This window comes from Equus asinus, chromosome 16, assembly GCF_041296235.1.
Source record: "Equus asinus isolate D_3611 breed Donkey chromosome 16, EquAss-T2T_v2, whole genome shotgun sequence".
Taxonomy (NCBI): domain Eukaryota; kingdom Metazoa; phylum Chordata; class Mammalia; order Perissodactyla; family Equidae; genus Equus; species Equus asinus.
In genome coordinates this window covers 39,165,750-39,184,732 of record NC_091805.1, presented here as the reverse complement: position 1 = coordinate 39,184,732, position 18,983 = coordinate 39,165,750, and the positions used below count along the sequence as shown (strand labels likewise).

Sequence of the window (18,983 nt, the reverse complement as noted above, 5' to 3'; positions counted from 1 at the left end):
TAATATCAGATTCAGCATACTAATTAAGGAAAATTTAATCCACTCCAACTTTAATGGCAGAATACAGCATGATTGTTTTCCTATCATTAGCAAATATAATAATACTACTATAGGGTAGCATATATCATGGAAAAAACAGTGGAAAGTAAAAATTCCTGGACCTTAATCAACACCACCCAGAGATGATCACTGTCAAAGATTTTTAGTGTATTCTTTCTTAAATTGTCTATTCAGACACAAAATATGTACAATTATACTTTACAACTGATTGAAATCTTCCTGCTTAATCTGGATATTATGTAAAAATGTAAAAATATTTTACATATTCTAAAATCAGATTTCTTAATTAAAAAATGTCTTGGAAGATGTTGTATATCTTCACTTATATCCCACTTTACATTTATTTTTACACTGGATAGCATTACATGTTATTATGTAATACATATTTTTTGCTTTTAGAAAAAAATCAGAGACACCATCCATATGTATTTATCTTTACACATTTGGGTTTTTTTCTTTGTTTGTTTTTGGTGAGGAAGATCAACCCTGAGCTAAGATCTGTTGCCAATCTTCTTCCTTTAGCTTGAGGAAGTTTGCCCCTGAACAAGCATCTGTGTCAATCCTCCCCTGTTTTCTATGTGGGGCACTGCCACAGCATGGCTTGATGAGCCCTGTGTAGTTCTGTGCCCAGGATCCAAACCCATGAAACTCGGGTTGCTGAAGTGGAGCGCATGAACTTAACCACTACACCACTGTGCCAGCCCCAACACATTTGTTTTTGATTAGAAAAAGTATAAATTCCTAACAGTGGGATTTCTAAACAAGAGGATATACATATTCAATTGTTCATTGCTCTCACCATCCTCCCCTGCAAACTGCTGCCTCCATTAATACTCCCCACAATTGTATGATTGTGCTTTCTTTCCCTCATACACTGGGCAATAAGAAGATTCTTAATAATCCAGTCTGACAGAAACAAACTGTAATAGCATTCATGCTTTTTAAATTGCTAAATTATTAATGATATTGACCATTTTTATTGGTCAATATATTTTTAAATTCATTTATGCCTAAGTCTTGATTAGCCAATTTGAAACATTTGAACCTTATAGTAGAAATATGAGAGTAGATAATTTAGGCTTTTTGAATATTTCTGATTAAAAATAATTTAGAAAATGCAAAAATCATAGCAGAGAAAAAATCACTGTTTATAATCCTAGAAACCAAATATAAGCCCCATTAAAATATGGTATATTTCCCATAAGTCATTTCTTCCCTGCACACACCCTGACCCTGTCTCTTTTTGTCCACCCACACCCACACACACAAGTGATACAATAGATTTCATCATACAGAGACACACTTATATTATTAAAGACACGCTTCTTTTACCTTCTGGCATTCCAATTCTTTAAAAACTTATTTTTAATAAATTTATATTACATGCTATGGCTGCATGATAGTTTCTTTCTTTATTGTTGGATAGTTAGCTGGTTTCCAATTATTTACATAGTATAAATAACACTATGGTAAACATATTTGATCATATCTGAAAAAACACACCTGCCTCTAGTGGTTTTTTGAGTTGTTGTTATTAACATGTTAGACTTATTGTGCAATATTTTAGGTTGCCCTATAGGTATCACAGAGGAAGCTGACATCCCTTTTTAGACAGGAGTGAGCCTCTCCCGCATAAGTGGGATCTCTGATAAGGAAACCGGATAGAGGGAGGACGGCAATCTGGTCCTAGACTGGATTAGGCATTTTTTGGGAATCACTGTTTTGAATCTCTGCTTCAAAATATACAATGGTACTTGAGGGAAGGAAGGACCGTTCTTCCTGGAGGCAAGAGAAAAGCCAGAAAGTGAAACCTCCCTATAAGCTATAGATAAGAAACTTTTACAGAATAAGACATAATAAAGATTTCTGCATTACTCTCCATTTATTTTGTTTTTGCTGTTCTCTAGAAAGCAAAATGGACCTAGACAGTTCTGGTGTACTCATGGGAAAAATGAATGAAGGGTCATATAGCAGGCTTTAGCCAAAGAAATAAAAGGCAAACAATAACCAGCCGAGGCCAGAGTGGGACTGACTGTGGATTTTCGTAAGATGTCACAACTTTAGCAACATATAAAAACCAGCCTACATTTACAGCTGCTCTTCCCTATGTAGGTTTTTCTTCCTTCCTCGTATAGAGCTGCTTGCTCTATGTTTAAAATGGGTTCTAATAATGTCAATAATACTATGAATAATAGTTAATATTCATTGTGTGCTTAACATTTTCTGGAAATGTTCTGAGAATTTTACATATGTAAATTCACCTAATTTTCATAACAAAGCTATGAGGTAAGCATGACCTTTTTTCTCATTTTACAGATACATTAAGTAAAGCAAAGAAAGTTTCAACTAGTTGCTCATGGACACTGATCAAGTGAGAGTGGGATCTGAAACCAAGTGGTCTGGTGTCAGAGACCATGCTCTTGACCACTAAGATAAACTATTGCTCAGTATATGGACAACATAATTTTCTTTTTCGGGAAACGAACCATTAGCATTCATTTCCAAATTACTTTCTGGAGAAATATTGCACCATTTTAGTTTTCTACCTATAATCCATTAGACAGTCCATATCTTTATACCTTTTCAATATTGGATAGTATGCGTATGTGTTTTATCTAATCTCTGTCAAATTTAGAATTGAAAACTTTATAAGAGTTACATTTATAGTTTTGACTTCTTAAAATCATGAACAATAATCTCATGTTTATTAATTGTTTATAGTTCTTTGATGGATTGTCTGTTCTTGTCCTTTGTTTTTTTCATTTTATATACACTCATTTATGCAGAGGTTAAATTATAAAAGTTGATGTAAATGCAGTTTATCAAAAATTCTTACTGTTGTATTTAACTTACTTATACTTTACATGTCACTGTTTTATTTTTTTCAATATGAAATGTATAGCTTTTTAGTTTTTTGGTGATGTTTTTCTTTCTAATTATAAATATAATATGTATGTATTAATGAAATTTGAAAAAACAGAGAAATATAATTTAGTAAAGAAATTTCACCCAGCACCATCGACTCTAAAAATGTTGCGTGCTTTATTCTATGCACATCTCATATATAAATGTGTATGTATATTTATAAAATTAGTATTTTATACTATATAAAGGTTTATTTCTTGCTTTTTTATTTACAATTATATTATCACTATACACTATATCTCATTTCTTAGGTAGTTTTGAAAATGTGATTTCTAAAATTCTCTATATAGATAGATAATGCCTTATTTAATATATTTACTATTTTGGAAATTAAACTTATCTATGAAATCATAAATAATGAAATGCTGAACACTCTTGTCTACAATTATTTAAGGGCACTTACGCTAAGGTTATTTGCACTGGATGAGTTCTTAGATGTGAGTATGAACGTTTCTAAAACTTCGCATACATATTGTCATGTGGCTCTTGAAGTGTGTTACTCAACATCTTTTCCAAGAATATATATGTGTGGGGGATGATTGTGTGAATGTGTAACATAAAAAAAGAATTTTATTATCATAATTGCTTTATTGATTTCTAGAAGGCTGGATTGTTTTTTAAATACATATTCGCCATGGGTATTATTTCTTTTTAAGATATCTGTTCCTGTAATCATACATTTAATTCATATATTATTTATATTATTGATCCATAAGAAATATTTATATATTAAATCTATATTTAGACTTATAAGGTAACAGATAATATACCATATATTATATCATACAGTAATATACACTCATATTACTTCCAAAATCCTTGGTCATAAGGATTGACATTGATTGGGTGGCTTCTTCTCTCCTGACACTAGTGATCATTTAGTCAACTTTATAAAATCAATTTCTGGTGTAAAAGATATCAATGTAGACAAGTTGAATGGGTGATCCTCAGGCAATTATGTATTTCAGAGAAGAACCTGAAATTTTTACTCACTTTGCATTGAATAGTACCATGAAGAAAGCGTAACATAAAGTTGAAATAATTCTATAAAAAGAACAATTAATAACTATAATTCAGCTCCCTAAAAAGAAAATGTAATTTGGACCATTTTCTTATTAATCTCTAGGGTTTCATAAATAAAATTAAAAGTAACTGTGTAAACTAAAAGTAAATTGAGAAAACAAGTGTTTCTGATAATAACTCTTTAATGCTTTCTAAACTCCTAAGACTGTTGATTCAAATTAGAATTCACTCTATTGACTTATTCATAGAATAGGAAAAAGTATTAGTCCACTCCACTGAATAGGAAAATATTGGAAAATAAGAGAATACTATGTTGATACCACCATTCCAATGAATGAAAGTGTCTCTATACTAAGGAAAACATGTACACTTTTTCCTGAGGCTAATAGAAAGTTAATTATTTACTAATATGAATAATATTAAAATTTCATACATTAGCTGTAGCTAGTACTAACAACAGTGATATTTGGGGTCATTTTCCATTATAGAATTCTATAAATTATTATCTGAGGTTGAAGAGGCAGTAACATAGGGAAGCAGATCACGGGAAATACAAATGGAAAGTCAAACGTGTTACCTAGGCCCTCATCTCCGCAGCACACCTTTCAGCGTTCGGAACAGTGAGATGCTTACTCAGGAAACAGCGCCAATCACGCTTTGTAAAACCATACATTTTACATTCTTTGACAGCTTTCTACTATTTCTCTATCAATTAATCAGCTTACTAATCACCTAATGAAGTCAGTGTCAGCTGTAATTTTCAGCCTTTATGAGGACCTCATCTACAATTAGCACTTTTATGAGCACATTACCGGGTGAGCAGAACATATAGATCCCACTCGGTGTAAACATGTTTTCTTACTCAGCTGACAGCTATGGCACCCTAGAAAGATCACTGGACTTTACTTTTATTTGGGTTTGTGCTCTGACTTGTCCAATTACCAGAATTCCTGTATCTGTAAATTCAACCAACAGTCTGCTCATATTTTTATTGTGCAGATAAAATACGATTCTGTATGTAATCAATGAAATATGAAAATTTTACATTGTTGTTATTAAAAATAATAAATACACATAGAAAGCTACATGTAGAAATGAAGATAACTAAACCATAGAGCAAGAAATACGTATTTTTCAGTGAGAATATATAATTATAACTATGCTTTGAGCTACTTGTGGGGTGCAATCAATATAAGTAGAATGTTCAAAGATAGTTTACCATAGCTTTTGGAAAATTAACAAAGCCAGGATCAGTAAATCCTATGATAAGGATGGAAAAAAAAAAATGTTAGGAAGGCAGGAGATTGGAGACAGATGAAACAGCTGAAAAATGACTGCGCAGCAGTCACTGAAGATGCTGTCATTTCCTGAGTGGACAGGAGGGAAATTACCACCAATCCCCTACTATTGTCCATTGGAGGTTGTTGGGAATACTTCAAAAAGGAAATGATTATGGCAAACCACCAATGGTAATAAAAGAAAATTAAAACGAAAGAAAATGGGACCAAAAGAGTCATAAATTGAGATTTAAAATCTGTTAAATGTATAACTTCCATTAAAACTTATCTTATTAATTTAAGTAAGGCAAGCACAACAACAAAATTGAATCACTAAATCAGTAAAGCTTCTCAAAAAGTTTACAGTGTGGTATGTAAAAACCAACAGAAAAAACAATATGAAGTGAACTGTAGAAGAAAAGTCAAGTAACTCGTGTGCATTTATCAGTAGACTTTTAATTAGGGTTTTAATTTAAAAATAGATCTTATCAGAGTAAATTCATCATCTGACATAAAGGTGTATATTTCTATTTTATTTAAAGAAGGTGCAAAAGTTGTTTGATTTTTGAAAATTTTGTTAAAAGGGTAGGTATATTTTGCCACCTAGAGTCTATTGAAAATAAGAGATTCAAAAGAAAAAAAGGGAAAAGAAATATAACTTCTAGAACTTGTCTTCCGACATCACTGATAAAATGCTTGCTGTCGCCCTAGGCCATTTGGAAAGGTTGCATTCATAAGATCAAAAGAAGGTCTGTGGAAGCAATGCCACTCTTTGTTTTCTCCGTTAAAAAAAAAAAAGGTGTGTCAGATTGCAGCTTTTGTATTGCCTTTTTGTGATCCTAGAGCTTTAAATAAAATACAATAAATATTTATGAAATTACTTACTTGTTTTAAAACCAAATCATATTCACTCTGTTGAATTTGTTGATACTTTGTTTGAGCCACAGATCATGTGCAAAATCATGTTCACTGGAAACTTGCTTCAAAATTTGCTCTATTTTATTCCTATTTGAAAGATGCAATTACACTTACTGGCCCTCAAGTTTATAACCACAAATACCAAACACAATATTCAAATGTTTAGAATTACCTTGAACTACTTAAAAATACATTTTATTATGAAAGAACAACCCAATTCATTTTCTTATAAAGACGTATATATATATATATAGTCTTTATATATGCATAGTATATACATATAATATACACATATAGTAATGTATAAAGTTAAAGGTGATTGATGGTTATAATATCTTTTCTTCCTGTGAAATTATTAGAACAAAAACAATAGAATGCAACGTGCAGTCTAACTTAGCAAGTCTAAAATTGCTCACGAAAATAGGCACATACACAGAAACTTAAAATAAAATACACCAACCAAAACCTAAGAATTTTACAAGGAATCATGTCTGGAGACCAACAATTGGCTTTCCCTTTTTATTTATTTATTTTTGAGGAAGACTAGCTCTGAGCTAACTGCTGCCAATCCTCCTCTTTTTGCTGAGGAAGACTGGCCCTGAGCTAACATCCATGCCCATCTTCCTCTACTTTATATGTGGGACGCCTACCACAGCATAGCGTGCCAAGTGGAGCCATGTCCGCACCCGGGATCCGAACTGGCGAACCCCGGGCCACTACCGAAGCGGAATGCGTGAACTTAACTGCTGTGACACTGGGCAGGCCCCTCCCTTTTTATTTTTAGTTTTCATGATAATTATTTGAAGTAAACTGGGTTATTATCTGTTTCTAATTTAGAGAGCTGTACTTCTAAAGGAATGGGACAAAAAGATGCTACCTTCCTAAATACAGATAATGTCCCAAAATACTTCTCATAAACCTATTTGCATGTAAATCCAAAGTAATACCATCCAAATGAATCTAGCACGTGTTCACATAACTTCTATCTCCATTTTGTGTGTGTGTGTGTGTGTGTGCATGTGCTGGGGGGAAGGGCAGTGGCTTGGCTTTGCCAGTAACTTTGTTCATACTACAGAAGATAAATATTGATAATTCATAATTAGAGATGCTTCTCTTTCTTATGGAAAGGCTTATGTTTTTGAAAGGCATTTGCAAGATGAGTTAGAGTTGCATATATAGACACTATAATAGATTAGTATCATGTTTTATCTCACTTTACTTTTTCCATTTGGCAAGATAGAAAGCAGATCAGAGAAGATCTCTTCTATTCATTTGTTTTCGCTCAATTATTATCAAATCCTCAGAACAGATTAACTGTTTTTTGTATTTTTCTTAAAAAAAGGGGCAATGAATCTAAGAGGGTGGCTGGCGTATTTTCTAAGTTGTCACAGTGTCTGGAAACTTATATTAGTTTCTATAAGCTATATTTATATATATAAGGAGAAAATAGAATCTCTGATTTTAAAACATTATATTTTAAAAAGAAAGATAATGTAATAATTGGTGGAATAACATTCACTGTGCCAGTTTAGGTCTTTTGCTCACCCCTCTCAGAAGGTTGTCCTGGGGGCTACTAATATCACTAACAATCTTTTAAAAATGTTCTTCTCAACAGAAGTATCGCAGTGTGGGTGAGCCTTTCAGTTTATTTCATTTTTAAGTCAAATTAATATAGTTCTTGATGATCAGTATAATGGTATCCAGTGGAAAAAAAAGGATTTCCTTTCCTTGATCAAAATCCTTCCTCAAATTGTCCAAACTTTCGATCATAAAAATCCAAGCTCCAGGGGCTGGTCCTGTTGCTGAGTGGTTAAGTTCCCGTGCTCCGCTTCCGAGGCCCAGGGTTTCTCTGGTTCGGATCCTGGGCGCGGACATGGCACCACTCATCAGGCCATGTTGAGGCAGCGTCCCACATGCCACAACTAGAAGGACCCACAACTAAAAGTATACAACTATCTACTGGGGGGAATTTGGGGAGAAAAAGCAAAAAGAAAAAGAGAGATTGGCAGGCTGTTAGCTCAGGTGCTGATCTTTAAAAAAAAAAAAAAAATCCAAGCTCCAGATAATTTGGCAGATATTCATTTACTTTTCAGTTTATTCAAGTATTCAAAACCTTTTTTTGAGTGGCTTCTCTGGGCTAAGCACTGGGTTAGTAAAAGGGAACTGAGAGAGGAACATTACAGACTCCGGCTCAGAGCTTGTCTAGTGAACTAGATTGTCATGCAAATAAAGTTAGAGTACAATGTTTTGTGATCATAATAAAGGTTTATGCAAGTTGCTATGGAGCATATATGGAAAGAAGCACTATTTCTGTGAGAGGACTAGGAGGTGATAGTTGAAGGATTTATAGATGCAGCTTCAAATCCTTCCTAATAGGCAGTTGTCACCTGAATAGGCAGTTGTCACCTGTCAATCTGTTAGCCTTACAGTTGAACCATATTTACTATCCCTGCTCTGATGATAAAAATTATAGACAGGCCAGAAGCAGAAACTGAGAATTAAGGTGAGAGTACAGTGTGAAAACTGGAAAACTGCCAATAAATTTAACAATGAGGAAGTGGCCATCAAAGTGAAAAACTGCAGTGATGTTAGATCAATACTTTAAAAGGGATGTCGGACATAGCTGAAGCAACAGGTAGACTTACAAGTACACAGTCTGTAGAATGGAGGCGAAATGGAGAATACAAAGGTTCAGAAGTCCAGCTTGTGAGAGTTCAGTTCCAGGCCCATTGCCTTTCTTACCTCTACTTGGAATCTGTTAGTAATTTATTTTGAGATGAAAATATTTGTAAGTATTGTTAGTAGAAATATATTGCAGCTGTACCATTGAAATTGAATTTAAGCAATGAAAACTATATTATTTTGAAAGAAAATAATGTTTTATGAGAGATTATCATGTAATGGAACTAAAAACACTTGAAGATAACCAGAGGTTAAATATTTTGCATAACACATATATCTATTCCATATTTAAACTGCTATTGTTGTTGTGTTGAGAAAACGTTCTATTTGAACTGTGTTCAAGCATAAGAAACATTACCTGGAAGGAGATTACCTGATGATTAAGGATTTATTCAGGAAGTTTTATAGATTCAGATATCAGAATGATATTTTAATGGATATATTCTGTGTGTGTGTACAGTGGAGAATGAAGATCAAGGATAGTCTCCTAATATGACTGAAATTAGGAAATATGAAGGATAAAGGACTTTTAACAATTAAGATGGATAGATTAGATAATGATAGAAATACAAAATATGTTGTCAGCTCCAATTATTTGTAACACGCGAGTATTTATAGAAAATGTTTTTTCTCTGTGTAGTTAGGCAACTCTCAGTGCTCTTTCCAAAGGTCAGCAACTCCTAGGAAGATGGATTATATATAGGTAGAACAATCTGGCATCCTTTACGTTTAAATTCCTGCTAACACTAATAAGATTATCTCTGCCCTTTTCCTACATTTCCACATAGTTTTAGAGACCTCATTTCTAGGAAAGTATTCAGTATAACTTATATATAAAGAACATTCCCCTTTTCTATTATTTGGTAATAAGATATTTTATAAGAAGTATTAGAGAGAACAAAGCCCTTTTGGAAATGAAGAATGCATTGGCCTATAAAGGGCATTCTCAATTTGTAACTGGGCTCCGTTATATTCTAGTTGGGAAAGCACGGGTACAATAGCTAGATTAAGCTTTTATTATATTTAGACTGGTATAAATGACTACAAAGTTATCAGCCCCTGTACACACAAAACAAGGCACTTTTTCAGTCATGTCTAATTTCGCTAGGTGCTCAGCTACTAGGTGGGTCCTGCCATGGACTAATGGCCATGCTGTTATCCTTTCTGATTTTTTAAGGTCCTTTGCTTATGCAATACATAAGAGTACATCACTTGCAAAAAATGGCCTGATTATTGAATGAAAGCTGAAGTGATAATTGTTTTCTCTTCATGCAAAGGCTTGCATTAAATAAAATCATCATGAAAAATTTAGTTAGTGGACAAGCAAAATCCAGTACAATCTCATTTCATTTGTATATGCAGACTTAGAGTGAACAGAGCATTTGTTGTGGGGATACACATTGATATTTGAAAGAATGCCAAGGGAAAGATATCTTTTTCAGAGCACATGATGAATGATGATGCTGTGCATAAAATGAAATGAGAAAGGACATAGATTGCACTTAATTTACTCCAAGTAGTCCTTTTAAAGAATCTTAAAATATCAAATACTAATTTTTCCATTAAGAATACTGTATCTCCTAATAGCAGTTGGTTTGTTAAAAACAAACAAAAACATAACTGTATCATTTATTAATCATTTAAGATGATAGTGAAACTGATAATGAAGATATTAACTTAGATAAAAATTATTCTGAATTCTAATTTCATAATTATATATTTTAAAAATAGTTTGAAACAAATTCTGACCACATCCCTATGTCTTTCTCTTATATTTTCATAGAAAAATCATATTTTCAAACTCCAATTTTTAATCATACTTTTTGAAAGAATTAAAAATTAACAATGGCTTGATTTTCATTCCTCTGATTTCTCCATATGAGTAAGTAGTACAGTATAAATTTATTATGACGTTATAATTTTTGTTTTGTGGATTATTTTTGTGAGGAAGATTGACCCTGAGCCAATCCTCCTCCTTTTGCTTGAGAAAGATTGTCCCTGAGCTAACATCTGTGCCAATCTTCCTCTATTTTATACGTGGGACGCCACCACAGCATCACTTGATGAGTGGTGTGTAGGACTGCGCCTGGGATCCCAACCCACGAACCCTGGGCGGCCAAAGTGGAAAGCATGAACTTAACCGCTAGGCTACCAGGCTGGCCCCCATGGTGTTATAATTTTAAATAGACACACTTTAATCACGAAAGTAATACATGCTTAAGAGCCAAAAAATAATAAAATAAAAGCACTCAAAATCCCACTACCCAGAGACTGGGATTGTTAACACCACAGGCTATATAACCTAATCAAGCATTTTTATACACGTAAAATGAAACTTGAATCATTCAGCAGATTTCTGTAATATCCTCAATCTTCCTGTGTTTTTATAGCATTTTGATGTGTTCTATGTGCCACGATGTATTTAATCAATATTTTTAATGTTGGAAGGTTGGTAACTTTTAAATCTGGATTTTTATAAACAACTTTGTGAGATGCACTCTTGTAGCTATGTCTTTCCTTTCACTCTTTGGAAAGCCTTTGGAAGAATGCCCAAATGGCCTTCAGAAAATTTGTGCCAAGCAGTTCATACGAATGGATTGTTTAAGCCATTCATGGAAATGGCTACTTCCTCACATGCATTAATTATCCCATTGAATCTGATTTGGCTTTAATTTGCTTTTCTTACTTTAAAAAGTGCATAATTTAAACATGCTTATTGGATTTCTAGAAAAAAATTTCTTGATTTGTCTGTGTTTCTACTGGCATATTCATCATTTTCTAGTGAAGTTGTAGGTGTCTTTTGTGTATTTTAACATATACTGACTTCTGCAAAATTTATCATACCAAATTATATGAGATACTCAACACTGAATTAATAAAATCTACATTTTTTGAAGAATCAGTCATATAATTGACTGATTTAAATGTTACGTGAAAACCATTGCTATGGCTGGATTAACATTAACCCAAAATAATCTAATGATTATCCGTATTATATAGCATATTATTTAGTCAAATACTGGAAAAAATTACCAAATATAGATGCTGAAAACAGGAGATGCTTATGCCCTTGTGAAATAAGTTTAAAATTAGAATTGATCCTGCTTAAGAAAAAAATAACATGCTAACAAAATATATTTAAAAGAATAATTAATGAATAGTGTACTGTAGGAAGAAGTAGAAACTGGTAGAACATAAAGCTTAGTGGTCTAGAATTTGGAGCAGAAAAAAATCTTTAGGTCATAGTGGACCATAACCTTGAAGTGTTTCAATGATAAAGAGTGACTGGTGATGAAAAAAGCCTGATATTCAATAGCATTAATGACTAATGTAATAGGAAATTGATTTCCTAACACCTTTCACTTTGTATAGTGTCTTTTCCCTTAGATTGAAAGAGAATCGATATGTGAAATCTGAGCATATGAGAGACGGCCAAGTGCAGAGAGAATACCATTCAATTAGCAATTAGAAGACCTGATTTCTTAACCTAATTGTGCCACAAATGAGTTGTATGACTTTGGGCTAGTCATTTGGTCTTTCCAAGATTTACTTTCTTCGTCTACAAAGGAAAATGGTATCTAAGCTCCAGGACCAAATTTCTGTAATTCAATTTTGAAAGAAAATTAAATCAAAAAAGAAGTATTAAATGTACCGCATGCTCTTTTTGATGATGTTCCCCAAATTGTCTTCTACAGAAAGCTGTTTTCCTTTTTATAATAACTAATGCTTTGAGAGAGTTTAATATTTGCTGGCACTGTTCTTATTGAACGCTCACAAAACTCTAGAAGGTAGGTATTGCTGTTACTTCATTTTATACGTGAAGAAACTGATCTAAAAGGAAGTTAAATAATTTGCCCTGGTTTACAGTGCTGGTAAGCAAACCAGGATTCAGAGCCAGGCAGTCCGACTCCGTAACGTAACTTGTGACTGAGCATTACTCACACTTTCTTAAATATGTATTTTTGTTCAAATAAACTTGGGAAACACTGGCTTCAACAAAGCAAAATAAGTTGAACCTAAGACATTTTGAGATATTTAAGATTTATTTTGAATATCCAAGAAGGATGTCGTGTGCAGAGCTGCCCACCTTTATTTGACTACAGAAGACCCACGGAAAGTAATACTGAACATTTCAAAGGCACTAAAGTTCTGCAAAACACTTTTGGGAAAATGCTGATTCTTGAGTCTCAGTGCTATTCCAATGGACTTTTACTCAGGAAGATGTGCATAGAAAACAATTCCTTAAGTAATTTGAAGAAGTCGTAGTTAAAGATGAAAAAAATACTTATGGAATTTACTTTGCCATAAGGTTAATTCTCATTTTCCATTTTTCCCTTTTTTAGTGCATTTTAATACAAGAAATCTTACCAGTGCATTGAAGATTCATTTACCAAAGGAAAACTGGTTTCAGAATGAGGATTGTAGAGTTCTGGAAAGATATGGCGATTTTAATAGTAACAGCATTCTTTCCCAGGAGTGTTGCATAGCACATCTTTGTTGTGGAGAACATTGTTTACCATCTCCTATTAGCTCTGAAATTCAAACACATGGATTGTTTGAAAAATATTTTTTATAATATATTATAAAAGAACATAAATAAGCATAATTTATAGAATTATTCTATGAGCCTTTAAATATTTCATATATTTGTAAAACAAACAAGCTATAAGAAAACAAAACCCACAAATCTTCCAAATTAGATATTTCATCATATTTAATCATCTGAGATTTCCTAAATATCTCTTTGAATGAAAAAGATTTACAAAAAAAGTCACAATCAAAAACAGAATTTATACTCAATGACAGTGTCAATGATGGATATGGAATGGATAGATTAGTATTTGATATATTACATATTGATATTTCTTTTTCTCCTGGAACTCACAAAATATATTCAAGCTCATCAAATACTCCAGAATCAGAATACAGGGAACAGCACAATACAGTTGATTCTCACTATTCACAGATTCTATATGTGCAAATTAGCCAACTCACTAAAATGTATTTGAAACCCCAAAAGCAATATTCACAGGTGCTGTTGCTGTCATTTGCAGACATACTCACAAGAGAGAAAGATTTGTGTCACTCAGTTCACTTGTTTCCACTTCAGGTTGAATGAGATTGTGCTCTGCTTTCTTGTTTCAAGTTTCATAATGTAATAAAGTGTCCCTTCCATTGATGTATTTATTGCCACATTTTTTGCATTTTTGTGCTTTTTGTTGGGAATTTTGCTGTTTAAAATGCCTCCTAAGTATAGTACTGAAGTGGTGTCTAGTGTTCCTAAGTGCGGGAAGACTGTGCTGTGCCTTAAGGAGAATACATGTGTGTTAGATAAACTTCATTAAGGCATGAGTTACTGTTAGCTGTGAGTTCACTGTTAATGAATCAACAATGCTGTACATCCAGGAAAGAAAGACCGACAAAACGAAGCAGAATGCATAACACTGTTGGGAGGCTGAAAGCCAAAGAAATTTACAGTCATGTTACCCAGGATCAGGTCAATGTTAAACTCTTCCTGTCTAGTACTGGCTGGATCCCATGTTTCCACAGGATCTATGGCATGGGAACTGCTGAATTTGCAGGCAAGGCAGATTCTGCAGATCAGGACACTGTGGAAGAATTTTTAAAATACCTGCTAAGTGTTATATAGGAAAAGACTTATGTTGAAGAGCAGATTTTCAATGCTGATGAGACTAGCTTGTTTTATAAGAACTTTGCCAAAGGATTCTATATATTACAAATGGCATTTCAGTTGACAAAAATGTGACCAGCGGTTTCAAACACCTGATCCTGTATTTCCCCAGGAGCAATAGCTCAGGACTTGCTAATTCCGTGTTTGCCACAACTTTACAGAACATAAATACTGTGAACGATGAGAAGTGACTGCGTATTTTTAAGATTTTCTTTCCAGATACGCCCCAGGCTTACATCTAAAACTTATAGAGAGAAGTCTTCCAAATAAATGCTGAAGTACTTTTCCTTGAAGCCACAACATCACTGCTCTGGGGTCCTACTGACAAAAAAAAGTGGCATCAGGTCTGGTCGGCAGATTGTCCCCATTCCAAAATGACCTCTTTATAAGTGAAGACTGAGGAGCCAAGGAGCCACTTTGAGATCTCAAAGGAGAGTTGAGAGAGAAAACCCTTGGCATAAAAATCACGATTCTTAAAGTAATGTGGGTGGAAAGAAGACCCCCTCTACCCCCCTAAAGTAGATTCTTGGACAGGAAACTGCCAGAGTGAGAGAACATGACAAGATGGGTCTTGAGCATGAGGAAGATACTGCCTGAGACTCACCAGACAAACTTGGAGAATTTAGAAAAAGCCGAGTTTACTCTATGCAAGTATCCAGTAAAGTTTCAATTATTCTTATCCATATGATACAATCAAGCATTCTGGTGGGTACTACAGTTTATCAAGGTTTGTAAAATCTAGGATTATAGCAATAGAAAACATATGAGATTTTATGTGGTGGATACATGGTTTTATATATTTATATATACAATTTAGTATTGCACATGTATATTTTAAGAATGAGCAGTTATTTGAAAAAGAAGATCTCTTGTTTAAGAGAAAGGGGTATAGATTGTAGGGATAGATATAGTTATAGATACAGCTATAAAGAATTATAGATACTTATATACATATATGTAATATATATTTATATCATATATTATCTAACTATGTATTTATCCATGTAAATCTACCATCTGTAGATTTGGTTGTTAGCTACAAATAGGGGCTTTTGAGCCCAAGGGTGCAGATGAGACCCTCCAAGGCCAAATGTGTAAGGAATGGTGTCAGCAGCAGTAACCTGGAGAATGTCCACTTGCAGGGAGTTTGTAGAAGAAAATAAATTAACAAAATAGAAGATTGGTCAAAATGCTGTGAAGAACAATGATGCCACCCCTGGGTCTGGATGTCATTATTGATGTGATTTTCACATCAACGGAAATAACAGGCTGAAACAAGTTGTGTTATATTTAAGGCAATCGGTGTGCATCACAAAAATAAAGTTGGAGGAACATCATTTGGAACATTTGTGATAGGAAAGTGGGTGGAGGGATGATAGGAAACAAGCGATCTAAACAAAACTAACCTTCCCCCAGGTTCTACAGCCTACACACTTAAACTTGTTGAAAGAATTCCACAGTGCTTAGTAACTGGTGAACACTCAACAGATTTCATTTATATGAAATATTTTATTTAGATTCTTTAAAAGGACAAAAACTATGTGACCTAGGTAATATCAATACTCCTATTTACACAGGAAAAAAACCTGAGACAGTGATATTAAGTAAACTAAACCAGCATACACAGTAGAGAGTCAGGGTGTGAATGCAGGCCAGTTCACTTTCTCAGCATGAGCTCTTACTCCCTCTGCTATAATGCCCATTCTTCTAAGTTGGGAGCTGGTGTGTAAACCTCTCTCTCCAAAGAATTATTTATTTATTTAGATGGATTTTATTTCCTAGAGTAGTTTTATGTTCACAGCAAAATTGAGGGGGAAGTAGGAAATTTCCCATACACCTCCTGTCCCCACACACGGACAGCCTCCCCAGTTATCAAAATCTCCTATGAGAGAGGTACATTTGTGGCAAATGATGAACCAACATCAACACATCATTATCATAGTTCATATTAGGTTTCACTTGGTGTTGTATATTCCATACGTTTGGACAAAGGTATAGTGGCATGCATGCACAATTATAGTATCATTTAGAGTAGTTTCGCTGCCCTAAAAATTCCCTGTGCTGTGCCTATTCTTCCTTCCCTAGCCTATAACCCTTAGCAGCCACTGATCTATTTACTGTCTCAATAGTTTTGCCTTTTCCAGAGTGTCATATAGGTGACGTGATACAGTATGCAGACTTTTCAGATTGGCTTATTTCACTTAGTAATATCCACTTAAGATTCCTCTATATATTTTCATGGCTTGATAGCCCTGAATTTTTCATTATTTGGATGTACCACAGTTTATTTATCCTTTCACCTACTCAAAGACATATAATGTGGAGCATCTTTTTATATGTTTATTTGCCATCTGTACATCCTCTTTGGCCAGGTGTCTGTTAAGGTCTTTGGCCCATTTTTTGATCAGGTTTTTTGTGTTCTTATTTCTGAGTTTTAAGAGTTTTTTGTATATTTTGGATAACAACTGTTTATCAGGTATATCTTTTGCAAATATTTTACTCCCAATCTGTGGCTTGTCTATTCATTATCTACATAGTGTCTTTGGCAGAGCAGATGTTTTTAATTTTAATCAAGTCCAGTTTATCAATTCTTTCTTCCATGGATTATGCCTTTTGTGTTTTATCTAAAGTGATCAATGAACTCAAGTTCATCTAGATTTTCTCTTATGTTATCTGCTAGGAGTTTTAGAGTTTTAACTGCTGAGCCACCAGGCTGGCCCTAAAGTGGGTTTCTTGAAGACAACATATAGTTGGTTCTTGTTTCTTCCATTCTGATCCATTCTGAGAATCTCTGTCTTTTCATCAGTACATTTAGACCATTGATGCTCAAAGAGATTATTGATATAGACAGGTTAATAACTACCATATTAGTTAGTTTTCTATTTGTTTTCCTTGTTGTTGTTGTTCCTATTTTGTCTTCCACTCTTTTTCTGCCTTTTGTGGTTTTAATTGGGCATTTTACATGATTTCAGTTTCTCTCTTTTCTTAGCATACTAGTTACACTTCTTTTTTTCTCATTTCAGTAGTGAATAATTTATTTTTATTTTTTATAACTGGGGTGTTTGGGAACATACAATTTTAAGACTTGCATATGTAAAAGAAATACATTTCCACAAAAGCAATGCCCTTTAGTTATGCTTTTCATTGTAAAATTCATATTGACATGGTTACTTTTTCAAAGAAATATATGTTTCTAAAGGATTCCTTTTCTGTTACGTCATAAATGTAAACAGTTATTTTAACAGTATTTTTATTTCAATTAAAAAATACTGAATGCCCACTATTATATGCCTGACATCTTACCGTCCTCATCTTAAGTATTCATTCATCTGTTTTAAATCTACATGAACAGCAAAGTATACATTCTCTTGAAATTTGTAAATAAACATCTCCAGGAAAAGAAACTTTGTCCTTTTCACATTTTATGAGACCACATTGTACTAAATAAAAGTAAACTTGTTAGAAGTCAGAAAAGTTAAGAATATTTTGTATATCTCTATGGGTACCTAACACATTTCTACTACAATGGTAAACATTGTTCAAACATGATTGAGCTCTTTTCAATTTGTGAATGTCTTCTTTACTCATTCAGGTATCCCATCTCTGATATCTAACATCCCTTGAATATTCAGGCAGTGGGGTGGATTTTCATGGTATTAATTAGCTAAACTGGAATTACCTTTCCCAGAATTCCTTTTCTTTGTTTGTAATTATGATGAGCCACAAGAGACTTTTTTTTTTTAATTGTATGAGAGATAGAAGGCAGAAAAGAAACAGGTAGGAATGCTTTTTTACACAGAGCTCATTGGTACAGCGCCCACAGCTAATACTGCTCGCAGACTTTCTCGCTTACCTGCTGGCTCATTTTGTTGGTTCAAGGCAACAGCCAGGACTGCAATTCTTCCCAGCTCTGACCAGTCCTCCTTCTTCAGCCTCAGTGACATCTTAGTCAGGTGCCTATTTAACTGAGAATCCAATGGCACCCACTTTTCATACAGATCATCTTCATCATCAGTGTTTGGAGTCTGGAGGTGGTGAGACACTGACATCACTGTCCATTGCAGTAGATGTCAACTCACCCTTGCAGGTTCTAATTTTCCCTTGCTTCCCCTACCTCACATCCATTTTTCCTTCCAGACCACCTTATCTTGTGGTTTTGTATCATCTCCTAGTGGTTAAGCTTCTCTGCTCAAACCTGGCTGAAACAGGAAGGTCCAAAATTGGGCCATATTTTCTGCTTCAGTGGTACCCTGGCCATACCTCTATCTCAATATTTATCAAATTGTCTTGCGCTTTCTCATTCACCTCTCCCACTGCATTGAGGGTAGTGAGGCAGGGATTTTATTTTATTTATGCATATTTTTACTGTAATAGATCAGTTCTGTTCATTATGCATTAAAAATACT

At 33.9% G+C, this 18,983-nt stretch overlaps 1 pseudogene; it reads right to left on the bottom strand.

Moving 5' to 3' along the window:
- The window catches only part of LOC106827357 (ubiquitin-like modifier-activating enzyme 5), a 36,089-nt pseudogene extending 17,463 nt beyond the window's left edge, over window positions 1–18,626 (bottom strand).
- Window positions 18,627–18,983: the final 357 nt, after the last annotated feature.